The sequence below is a fragment of the Gossypium arboreum genome, chromosome 11 (genome assembly GCF_025698485.1).
Source record: "Gossypium arboreum isolate Shixiya-1 chromosome 11, ASM2569848v2, whole genome shotgun sequence".
Taxonomy (NCBI): domain Eukaryota; kingdom Viridiplantae; phylum Streptophyta; class Magnoliopsida; order Malvales; family Malvaceae; genus Gossypium; species Gossypium arboreum.
Window position 1 is genome coordinate 108,731,045 of NC_069080.1, and position 13,859 is coordinate 108,744,903.

A 13,859-nucleotide genomic window follows, 5' to 3' on the forward strand; every position below is an offset into this window, starting at 1 on the left:
AGTTACTCCACAGAAAATCATTCAATGAGAATTCAACTATAGGGGCATTAAAAGCCTCAAACAATCTAAATCGAATATTTTGATAATAAAATCATAGGTAATCTCCTTCCTCTAAGTAATTAGCTTTAGTCCTAAATATACAAGGGATGACATCCTCACTAAAGATTCACTCAAATCACTCAAAGTGTTTAAGGTTCAAGATTAAGCACTCGATTGTCTAACATGAAAAGGTATTACCATAGGCTTGCATGAAAATCAAATCTCCACCACTTGTAAATGATATGATATACTAATCAAAAGGTCTTTGCATGGTTGTAATGGGGTTTAGGTTACAGGTATGGATAAAAGCTGAAGAGACAAAGGTTAGAATTGAGATAATTTCAATATATTACCCCACTTTCAAAAACTTAATTACTGAACCACAATCAAATATCTAGAACTATTTTACATGAGTTCATGACAACTTTAGCTTGCTGAGAATTACAATATAATACTGAGTTTTTTTTTTAAAGAACAAATCAAGTATTTACATTATAGAAATCATACTTCATGATTCAGTAACAAAAAATGGTGAATATAGTGAGGTAACAATATTAAATGCAATCTCGATAAAAAGGGTTAAATAAGAGGATTTCAACAATAATGGGTTAATAGGTTAATGATGAGGGTTTATCAATGAAAAAGGGTTAGTAGGCTCAAGGGGTTTCACTAAGGTTTTAATTATGTGAGAAGGCTTTTTATGAAATGAATAGGTTAAATCCTAAGTGCCTTTATCATCTCAGTATATCAAATCATACGTGTGATCTTGATATGTATAATTAAAGCAAGTTCTAGAATAACAGTTCAATGTTGACACACTTAAACCACAAAAGAAGTGAGCAAGAAAGAAAGTTATATGCTCAAAAGGCTCAAAAATCTCACCAAAAATTTGGGTTTTTGATGTCATTCCTGTATACCTAAGATTTCAAGATAATACCTTAATTTAGGAAAATAGTCTAAAAATTCTAGTTCTCAAAATATCAATTTATCATGCTCGATTCTCTAATGTCCTATAATCAAATAATCATGCATAATTCTCTTGCTCTAATTCATGGCATATCAACAATAATTACAGATCAATCAGAATTTATTCGATCAAGATTATGAGAAAATCACTTAAGCACAAGACCAACTTCAGGGATTTGAGAATAATGCAAAAAGTTAAGTTTCATGTTCACCCCCCACACTTAAGATGTACATTTCCCTCAAAGTACAAAGATATATTATTCAAAATAAAGAAAAGCATAAGAAGAAAGGAGGTGAAACTCCCTGTTTGTACACGTGATGGCACACGCTGTCGATAGTGTACGAGGCTACCGCACGACCGGGGGCCAAAGGTGTCGGAGGCTCTTGTTGCAAAAGGGGAGGGACAGGGACAATTCATCCATTGTTGGGTACCGGACATGCAACGGTATCCGAATTCTACCTTTAGGACGATTCATTCATTATTGGGTATTGAACATGTAACGGTACCCGAATTCTACCTTTTGGGATTGGGGAGGGACTCGTTGCGCCGTTTTGTGTATCCCAAGATGGCTTGCCATATCATCACCGGGATGGATCGTCGGAGCACCGCCGAGAACCTAACCTGCGGTGTGAGGGCACCGACGTCTGGGCATGCGATGGGCATGGGCAGTACCCTGGATAACCCTTGGCTGCTCAATATCACTTCCCCCCTAAAGAGCTAAAAAAACTTGGTCAATGTGCTACCAGTCGACATTCATGTGTCTGAAAGAGGGACAGGTTTCAAATGTCTGAAACAGGGACACTTTTTTCAGGCCAACGCTCCCGCACGTCCGAGGTACCAAGGTAACGATGTTGCCCGATGACCCGTACCACGGGATAGCCTATGTTGCGGATGTTGCTCGAGGCTCCCGTACATGGCTGAAATGGGGGCAATTTTTTTAAGCCACTTACACTTTGTATTTTTAACTGAAAATTTTTCTATTGGCCCAAAAGAAATACAAGAAGCCGAATGAAATATGGCTTGATGGCACGGCACGGTAGAAAATTGAACAAGTACCCGGACCACCAATAGTTGGGAGCTCGCACATGCACCACCACAACCCCCGTTCTGCCATGTTTCCCGAAGGGGCGGCACGACCAAGTGTTTTAACTTAGAAATTTTTTCTGTTGGCCCAAAACAAATACAAAAAGCGGAATGAAGTATGGCATGATGGCATGGCATGGCATGGCACGGCACAGCACGGCACGACAGAAAATTGAACAAGTACCCGGACCGCCAACAGTTAGGAGCTCGCACCTGCACCACCATGGCCCCCGTTGTGTCATGTTTTCCGAGGGGGCGGCACGGCCAAGTGTTTAACTAGCTCCTTACACTAAGTCCCCCACTTAGGGACCCTGTGGGGGGACGCAAAAGAACAAGGGGGATCGGAAGGAGATGGGGAGGGACGAATCGAGCGACAAAGGGTTGAATCTCGGTGGATCGTGGCAGCAAGGCCACTCGCCACTTACAATACCCGTCACAGATTTAAGTCGTCTCAAAAGACTCTACCCATCGCCGGTGGAATTATGCTCAAGGAGGCACCGCGACTTGTCCGCCGCGGTCGCACACCTACGACACATGCCCTTGGGGCCAAAACCCCATCATGAAGTCAAGAATTGGGCGACGGCGCGTATGTCGCTTCTAGCCCAGATTCGACTTAGAGGCATTCACCATAATCCAACTCACGGTAGTTTCGCCATCGGCTTTTCAACCAAGCGCGATGACCAAATGTGCGAATCAACGGTTCCTCTCGTACTAGGTTGAATTACTATTGCGATGCGGCCATCGATGAGGGTAAAACTAACTTGTCTCACGATGGTCTAAACCCATTAACGCTCCCTATTGGTGGGTGAATAATCCAACACTTAGTGAATTTCGCTTCACAATGATAGGAAGAGCCGACATCGAATGATCGAAAAGCAACGTCGCTATGAACGCTTGGCGCCACAAGCCGCTTATCCTCGTGGTAACTTTTCCGACACCTCTATCTTCAAATTCAAGGTCTAAAGGATCGATAGGCCACGCTTTCACGGTTCAGATTTATCTGAAATCGAATCAAACGAGCTTTTACCCTTTTGTTCCACACGAGATTTTTGTTCTCATTGAGCTCATCTTAGAACAACTACGTTATCTTTTAACAGATGTGCCGCCCCAGCCAAACTCCCCACCTGACAATGTCTTCCACCCTGATCGGCTGGCCGAAGCTGACCTTGTGTCCAAAAAGAGGGGCCGTGCCCTGCCTCTGATTCACGGAATAAGTAAAATAACGTTAAAAGTAGTGGTATTTCAATTTCTCCCTAGAGCTCCCACTTGTTCTACACCTCTCAAGTCATTTTACAAAGTTGGACTAGAGTCAAGCTCAACAGGGTCTTCTTTCCCCGCTGATTTTGCCAAACCTGCTCCTTGGTCGTGGTTTCACTAGATAGTAGACAGGGACAAGGGGAATCTTGTTAATCCATTCATGCGTCACTAATTAGATGGTGAGGCATTTGGCTACCTTAAGAGAGTCATAGTTACTCCCGCCGTTTACTGCGCTTGGTTGAATTTCTTCACTTTGACATTCGAGCACTCGCGTAAATCACATTGCGTGAGCATCTGCAAGGACCATCGCAATGCTTTGTTTTAATTAAATAGTCGGATTCCCCTTGTCCGTACCAGTTCTTAGTCGACTATTCGTCGCCCGGGGAAGGCCCTCGAGGGAGCCGTTCCCAGTCCGTCCCCCGGCTGGCACACAGTGACCCGCTCTCGCAGCGAAAGTAGTATGAGCAGTGCACCGACAGCCGACTGGTTCGGGACTGGGACCCCCGTGCCCAGCCCTCAAAGCCAATCCTTTTCCCGAGGTTAGGATCCATTTTGTCGACTTCCCTTGCCTACATTGTTCCATTAACTAGAGGCTGTTCACCTTGGAGACCTGATGCGGTTATGAGTACGACTGGGCGTGGACAGCACTTGATCCTGTAACACCCCATACCTGAGACCGTTACCGGAGTCGAACACGAGGTGCTAACCGACTAATTCATTTACTCTCGCAGTCCAATTAAAAATTTTTCCAGACGACTGCCTAACTGCGTCACTGTCACCTTAAAAATCATAACTTGAGTTCCACAACTCGAAAATCAGATTCGTAATTTTTCCCTGAAACTAGACTCATATGTCCATCTACATATTTTTTTCTTAGAATTTTTGGTTGGGCCAATTAGTACAGTTTATTAGTTAAAGTTTCCCCTAATCCAGGGTTCGACTACACTGACCTTCACACATTACGAATTGGATATCTCCCTGTACAGGGCTTCAATACTGATGCCGTTTATTTCTATAGAAACTAGACTCAGAGTGGAATCTATACATATATGGCATGACTCCTAATTATCTCTGGTTAATATACAATTAATTTCCAAAGACGGAACAGGGATTCCAGAAACCGTTCTGGCCCTGTTTCACAAAAACCTAAATATCTCTTAACATACAACTCATATGACCGTTTCGTTTCTTCCATATGAAAGTAGATTCATCAAGGCTCATTTACATAATTTATTCACTATTTAATTCCATCTTTACTATTTTTAGTGATTTTTCACATCCACATCACTGCTGCTGCCAGCATCTATTTTTAGGGTAGACTTTATCTAACACATAGTTTCTATGACTCAACTAACCCTCTTGCATATATAGTCCAAAATATAATCAAGATGAACCATTCTAATGGCTGATCGTTGCCAAACATTTCCATGCCTCTTAATGAGCATATACATATCGAATGATTATAACATTATGCTCAAAACATTTATAAGCCATTTTCGCATGGCTATCTAAAATTATACAAATCCAAAGGGTCCATGACCCACAACAAAAGGGGTAGTCCTATACATTGACCAAAATATCCTCTCACTACTAGTCTATTCCAAACATGCCATAAGATATTCCAAAACGTAGCAGTACCAAACGGTGGGTAGTGATAGTGTGACTAGTTGCTGACGATCCCCGAGCCTGTAGCTTTCAATGAGATCTATAAAACAGAGGAAACAAGTAAATAGAGTAAGCATTACAATGCTTAGTAAGTTTAAGCAGTGTCAACAGATAACAACCAAATCATAACATAGTTGTTCGTATTTTATTTCAGTCTTCCTTCTGCATACTATCCCCTTTTCCTAATATGCACATCTCATCATATACAATAGGCGATAAACTCTCACATAAAAGTGAGCTCATGTGACATAGATATATCGTATGATTTCACATAACCTCTCACACTAAACCGATGTCACATAATCATAGGAATAGTCCCATAGATTGCTCTCGTGTGCATCATATATAAACTTGGAGTACATACTGTTTAACCTTTCGCATTGCGTATATTTATAAGCAATTCTTATTACAAGTCTTACCTGCACATAATCTCCACACGTAGTCATCGGGTCTTACCCGACATAATCTTCACACGTAGTCATCGGTCTCACCGGAACATATTTCCAAGTTTCATGTACATTTAATCACATGTTACAACATTCACATTAGCCATTCGGCTTTACCACACATACACATCACACATATATTTCACATTAGCCATTCGGCTTTACCACATATACATATCACACATATATTTCACATTAGCCCTTCGGCTTTACCACATATACACATCACACATATATTTCACATTAGCCATTCGGCTTTACCACATATACATATCACACATATGTTTCACATTCATCACATCGGCCATTAGGCCTTATCACATATATATACACCTTCACATTCATCACATCGGCCATTAGGCCTTTTCACATATATACTCTTTCACATTCATCACATTGGCCATTAGGCCTTATCACATATATACTCTTTCACATTCATCACATTGGCCATTAGGCCTTATCACATATATACATCTCCTACATATTTCATATTTTTCTTGTACATCAATTTCAGCAATAGCTCATAAGCAACTCAAATAATTTCATCAAAGTTTACAACAAAATCACCTATTCACTACAAGCAGTTTTCTTTTCCTGAGCAACAGTCGCTAAATTGTTTATAACTGGAGTTACAAAACTCAAAATCAATTTCTGTTAATTTTCCCCGAATGTAGACTCATGTATCTTTCATCCATAAAATTTTCAGAATTTTAGGTTTGGCCAATCAATACCAGATTTTTCTTAAAGTTTCCCTGTTTCACTGTTTGACCAATCTGACCACTCTTCACTACGAATTAAATTTTTCATTGTACAGAATTCATAATGTGTTTTATTTGATTCCATTTGAAACTAGACTCATTAAGGAGTCTAAGAATATAAATCTTATCTCATAACCATTTTGTACAAATTATAATGATTTTCCAAAAACAGAACAGGGGATTTCGAGTCATTCCGACAATCGTCCCGGACAACTTTAAATATCTCTTTATAGGAAATTCCTTTGCTTCCACGGTCTCTTTTATAAGAAACTAGACCAACTAAGATTTGATTACATGTTTTATTCAGCCTATAATTCCACACCAACAATTTATAGTGATTTTCTAAAATCACATTACTACTGCTGTCCAAGCAATTTATTACAATTTGCTCTTAACTTTCCAAGTCCAAACACTTATGAACTTACCATTTGGGCTTAAGACATATCATGGCCACATCATATCTTATCAAATCAACTCATTATGTCCTATTATGATTGAATTTACTCAACGATTAATTGCTTAAAACTTACCTCGGATGTGGTCGATCGATTTCGCGGCTATTCGATCACTTCTTCCTTCCTTATCCAACTTGATCCTCTAGGCTCTTGAGCTTAATTAAACAAACAAATTGACTTAATCATTTGAGCATCGAAAAGAGGAATACAAGATACTTGGCCAATATATATACTCATTAGGCATCAAAGTCGCATATGTGCGAAATCATGAATCGAACTCAACACATTAATTAATATTCCTCTTAGCCAATTTTCTAAGCCAAGAATAGGCATCAATATGCTTGCCTCTAACCGAATGCATGCACACCAATTTCCCCTCATGTGGCCAATATACATGTCCATGTTGAGGCCAATTATACACTTAATACCACACAAAACAGCATACATTTTACTACTAACGCATTACATATCGTAGCTCAATACACCTCTCTCATTTACTTCATAACCAAACATCATCACAAGCAAATATACACTTGAAATAGTATATATGTCATACCAATACATCATGTGCAAACATATATTCATGTAGGTGCAAGGGCGAATTCTCAAGTGGCTTATATCCAAATATATACACATATCCAAAGTTTAAATCTTACTTACCATGCAACATGCATGAATCATACTTATGGATATACCATGGCCGAATACCACAACACCATAATTTTGGTCATGATTAAACAAAGAACTTAGTATCTCCTTCAAAAATGCTAAAAGAAAATCTAAGAGTCCTCAATCCCCCATCACATGTTTCATTATCAAGCTTGATATTTAGGATGCAATGGCATTAACACCACATTCACTTTGGCCGAATTTCATTCCCATGACATAGCAAAGATTTGAACCATGGGCTAACAAGAACATCAAGCTAGCAACTAAAACATGCATGAATCTCATGGCACAACCTCAAACATACCTTAATCTTGATGCAAGTATAGCCAACCTCTTCCTAATCCTCTTCAAAACCAAACATGAAGCAAAATTCCTTCCTTCCTCTAGTATTTTCGGTCAAGGGAGAAAAAATGGATGAACAAATTTTTTTTTTCTTCTCTTTTCCTCAATACACGGCAAGGGGGGTTCACTCACAAACATTTTTTTTTCATTCTTTATTACCCATACTTATTTGTTTATTGTTTCTCCCTAATGCACCAACAAAACATGTTTCAGGACATGTTTTGCCCATGATTCCTTGTCATGGCCGCCACTAGAACTTGGGGGAATTTGACATGCAAGTCCTCCCTTGACTACATGCACTATTAGGTCCTTATAGATTAGCCTTTCACTTTTCAAAAGTGTCACACAAGTCCTACTAATTGAATTCACATGCAATCGGCTAAATCGAACTTGAAATTTTCACACATTCATAATTACATATTCTAGACAATAAATATTACATTCAAACATTTCGTGACTCGGTTTAGCGGTCCCAAACCACTTCCCGACTAGGGTCAATTTTGGGTCACAACTCTCCCCACTTAAGAAATTTTCGTCCCAAAATCTTACCGACGCATGGTTTAGGATAACGTCCTCTTATTGAATTACATCCATATGAACATTTCTACAAGTATGCACACATATCTCATTCTCTTGATTTCATAAGCAATAATCACTTAATTTAATTCACAAATGCATTTCAAACACATATCAAGCACATACTAACATGTATAATTCACATCATCAACCCACATATTTGTAACCCACATTTTCATCCATGTATAAGTCAGAATCTCGGCGAAATTACACATATACTCAAACATCCCAATAAATATCCTTTATAACTCCATCGATCTCAATATTCAACTTCCACACACCTGAACATTTAATTCATTCAGCATACTAACATACCTCATTGCTGGAATTTTTTTTGCAAGCGTATTAACTGAAATTTTACAGAAGATTGCTCATCTCCTAATCACGTACCTTCTGGATTTAACCGGATATAGCGACTCGCCGATTGTCTTGGGACATAGTCCGGTTATAGCGATTCGCACAATTGCCTTCTGAATTAGCCCGGATTTAGTCACTTAGCACAAAAGCCTTCGGACTTAGCCGGATACCATTCAATAACCAAGCATATATATCAACAAATCAATACACATTCTTATTACATTCTCATTACCAAAGCTCAAACACAAGACACTTATCATATTTACAATTTCGCTCAATAGCCACACACCAAGAGCATGATTTCGATTTGCTTAAAACATGATCTAATCAAATCATAATTTAAGCTCTATTTACTCAAAACTTACTTCACATTACCAACCCTTATGTTCATACACAAAAATCAACTTAGTCAAGGGCCTAGTAGCTCGCTTATCAACCGAGCGACTACTTACTTGTAAGGGCTCAACTAATTCAAGCACATATAGCTCTTACAATGCCATATCCTAGATATGGTCTTACATATTCTCATATATCGAGCCGATGCCATGTCCCAAGCATGGTCTTACACATTATCTCAAATCAATGCCTTCGTCCCAGCATTTAGGTCTTACATGAATTCCACTTCACACACTTAGTGCCCACTGACCGATCTCGCACTCATAGTGCTCGGTTAAAGGGATTTACACACACATAGTGCCTCTAATCATTCACACACATAGTGCTCTTATTCATTCGTTATTACACATTGAAATGACTTACCCAAGTCTATAAACATCACGTATGTACACTTTTAAACATATCGTCTCATATAAATTTGAATTGTATAGTAATGAACACTTAAACTTTGCTCAATTTACGCAAGACGAAGCCTACTAGGCACGAAGGCTCGAATACACATCACCAAAGATGATTGCTCTTCGGGACCTAGCCGGATACATCACTAGCACGAATGCTCTTCTAACTTAGTCCGGATACATCACTAGCACGAATGCTCTTCAAATTTAGCCGGATACATCACTAGCACGAATGCTCTTGAACTTAGTCCGGATACATCACTAGCACGAATGCTCTTGAACTTAGCGGATATAACCACAAGCACAATTGCCTTGGTCTTAACCCGGTATAACAACTCACACAAATGCCTTCTGTCTTAGCCCTGATATATTCACTAGCATAAATGCCTTCTGGACTTAGCCCGTATCATTCAAATGCTCATGTACACATATATCAACAATCACGCCACATCCATATTTCATTCTCAATTCTCATGTACATATACACATATAGCAATACACATTAGTATATCATTTACATTACTTGGATACAAACACAACATGCTTATCAACCATTCAACTTCCACTCCATAGCCACATACAAAAATCACATATACCCTTAATTCAATCCGAATCAAAATTTAAATACGAGTACATGATACGCACTGATCAACTTAATAGTTTAGGCATATCTAAGTGAAGTTATATCGCAAATTCTCATAGTCGGAAGCTTGCTACACTCGATCGGGATCAAGATTCATTACAATACAAAGAACCACCTTTTACTAGTCAAAATCATCACACTATCATTTTATCACTTTATGGCATGTATAAATAGACTCACGCATGCTACGTTAGTCCTAGAATCGACTAAACCGTAGCTCGATACCAATAAAATTGTAACACCCGCACTCGAGACCGTTACGAGTCGAACACGAGGTGCTAACCGACTAATTCATTTACTCTCAATTCAATTAAAAATTTTTCCAGACGATCGCTAACTGCGTCACTGTCACCTTAAAAATCATAACTTGAGTTCCACAACTCGAAAATCAGATTCGTAATTTTTCCCTGAAACTAGACTCATATTTCCATCTACATATTTTTTTCTTAGAATTTTTGGTTGGGCCAATTAGTACAGTTTATTAGTTAAAGTTTCCCCTAATCCAGGGTTCGACTACACTGACCTTCACACATTACAAATTAGATATCTCCCTGTACAGGGCTTCAATACTGATGCCGTTTATTTCTATAGAAACTAGACTCAGAGAGGAATCTATACATATATGGCATGACTCCTAATTATCTCTGGTTAATATACAATGAATTTCCAAAGTCAGAACAGGGATTCCAGAAACCGTTCTGGCCCTGTTTCACAAAAACCTAAATATCTCTTAACATACAACTCATATGACCGTTTCATTTCTTCCATATGAAAGTAGATTCATCAAGGCTCATTTACATAATTTATTCAATATTTAATTCCATCTTTACTATTTTTAGTGATTTTTCACATCCACATCACTGCTGCTGCCAGCATCTATTTTTAGGGTAGATTTTATCTAACACATAGTTTCTATGACTCAACTAACCCTCTTGCATATATAGTCCAAAATATAATCAAGATGAACCATTCTAATGGCTGATCGTTGCCAAACATTTCCATGCCTCTTAATGAGCATATACATATCGAATGATTATAACATTATGCTCAAAACATTTATAAGCCATTTTCGCATGGCTATCTAAAATTATACAAATCCAAAGGGTCCATGACCCACAACAAAAGGGGTAGTCCTATACATTGACCAAAATATCCTCTCACTACTAGTCTATTCCATACATGCCATAAGATATTCCAAAACGTAGCAGTACCAAACGGTGGGTAGTGATAGTGTGACTAGTTGCTGACGATCCCCGAGCCTGTAGCTTTCAATGAGATCTATAAAACAGAGGAAACAAGTAAACAGAGTAAGCATTACAATGCTTAGTAAGTTTTAAGCAGTGTCAACAGATAACAACCAAATCATAACATAGTTGTTCATATTTTTATTTCACTCTTCCTTCGGGCATACTATCCCCTTTTCCGAATATGCACATCTCATCATATACAATAGGCAGATAAACTCTCACATAAAAGTGAGCTCATGTGACATAGATATATCGTATGATTTCACATAACCTCTCACACTAAACCGATGTCACATAATCATAGGAATAGTCCCATAGATTGCTCTCGTGCATCATATATAAACTTGGAGTACATACTGTTTAACCTTTCAGATTGCGTATATTTATAAGCAATTCTTATTACGAAGTCTTACCGGACATAATCTCCACACGTAGTCATCGGGTCTTACCCGACATAATCTCCACACGTAGTCATCGGGTCTCACCCGGAACATATTTCCAAGTTTCATGTACATTTAATCACATGTTACAACATTCACATTAGCCATTCGGCTTTACCACACATACACATCACACATATATTTCACATTAGCCATTCGGCTTTACCACATATACATATCACACATATATTTCACATTAGCCCTTCGGCTTTACGACATATACACATTACACATATATTTCACATTAGCCATTCGGCTTTACCACATATACATATCACACATATGTTTCACATTCATCACATCGGCCATTAGGCAACACCACATATATATACACCTTCACATTCATCACATCGGCCATTAGGCCTTATCACATATATACTCTTTCACATTCATCACATTGGCCATTAGGCCTTATCACATATATACTCTTTCACATTCATCACATTGGCCATTAGGCCTTATCACATATATACATCTCCTACATATTTCATATTTTTCTTGTACATCAATTTCAGCAATAGCTCATAAGCAACTCAAATAATTTCATCAAAGTTTACAACAAAATCACCTATTCACTACAAGCAGTTTTCTTTTCCTGAGCAACAGTCGCTAAATTGTTTATAACTGAGCTACAAAACTCAAAATCAATTGCCGTTAATTTTCCCGAATGTAGACTCATGTATCTTTCATCCATAAAATTTTCAGAATTTTAGGTTTGGCCAATCAATACCAGATTTTTCTTAAAGTTTCCCCTGTTTCACTGTTTGACCAATCTGACCACTCTTCACTACGTATTAAATTTTTCATTGTACAAAATTCATAATGTGTTTTATTTGATTCCATTTGAAACTAGACTCATTAAGGAGTCTAAGAATATAAATATTATCTCATAACCATTTTGTACAAATTATAATGATTTTCCAAAAACAGAACAGGGATTTGAGTCATTCCGACAATGTCCCGGACAACTTTAAATATCTCTTTATAGGAAATTCCTTTGCTTCCACGGTCTCTTTTATAAGAAACTAGACCAACTAAGATTTGATTACATGTTTTATTCAGCCTATAATTCCACACCAACAATTTATAGTGATTTTCTAAAATCACATTACTGCTGCTGTCCAAGCAATTTATTACAATTTGCTCTTAACTTTCCAAGTCCAAACACTTATGAACTTACCATTTGGGCTTAAGACATATCATGGCCACATCATATCTTATCAAATCAACTCATTATGTCCTATTATGATTGAATTTACTCAACGATTAATCGCTTAAAACTTACCTCGGATGTGGTCGAACGATTTCAAGGCTATTCGATCACTTCTTCCTTCCCTTATCCAACTTGATCCTCTAGGCTCTTGAGCTTAATTAAACAAACAAATTGACTTAATCATTTGAGCATCGAAAAGAGGAATACAAGATACTTAGCCAATATATATACTCATTAGGCATCAAAGTCGCATATGTGCGAAATCATGAATCGAACTCAACACATTAGTTAATATTCCTCTTAGCCAATTTTCTAAGCCAAGAATAGGCATCAATATGCTTGCCTCTAACCGAATGCATGCACACCAATTTCCCTCATGTGGCGAATATACATGTCCATGTTGAGGCCAATTATACACTTAATACCACACAAAACAGCATACATTTTACTACTAACGATTACATATCGTAGCTCAATACACCTCTCTCATTTACTTCATAACCAAAACATCATCACAAGCAAATATACACTTGAAATAGTATATATGTCATACCAATACATCATGTGCAAACATATATTCATGTAGGTGCAAGGGCGAATTCTCAAGTGGCTTATATCCAAATATATACACATATCCAAAGCTTAAATCTTACTTACTATGCAACATGCATGAATCATACTTATGGATATACCATGGCGAATACCACAACACCATAATTTTGGTCATGATTAAACAAAGAACTTAGTATCTCCTTCAAAATGCTAAAAGAAAATCTAAGAGTCCTCAATCCCCATCACATGTTTCATTATCAAGCTTGATATTTAGCATGCAATGGCATTAACACCACATTCACTTTGGCGAATTTCATTCCCATGACATAGCAAAGATTTGAACCATGGGCTAACAA

The 13,859-nt window shown here is 38.0% G+C and overlaps 1 pseudogene; it reads left to right on the forward strand.

Moving 5' to 3' along the window:
* The first annotated feature begins 2,930 nt into the window (after positions 1–2,930).
* On the forward strand, positions 2,931–3,768 carry LOC128283653 (uncharacterized; annotated as a pseudogene).
* The last annotated feature ends 10,091 nt before the right edge of the window (positions 3,769–13,859 follow it).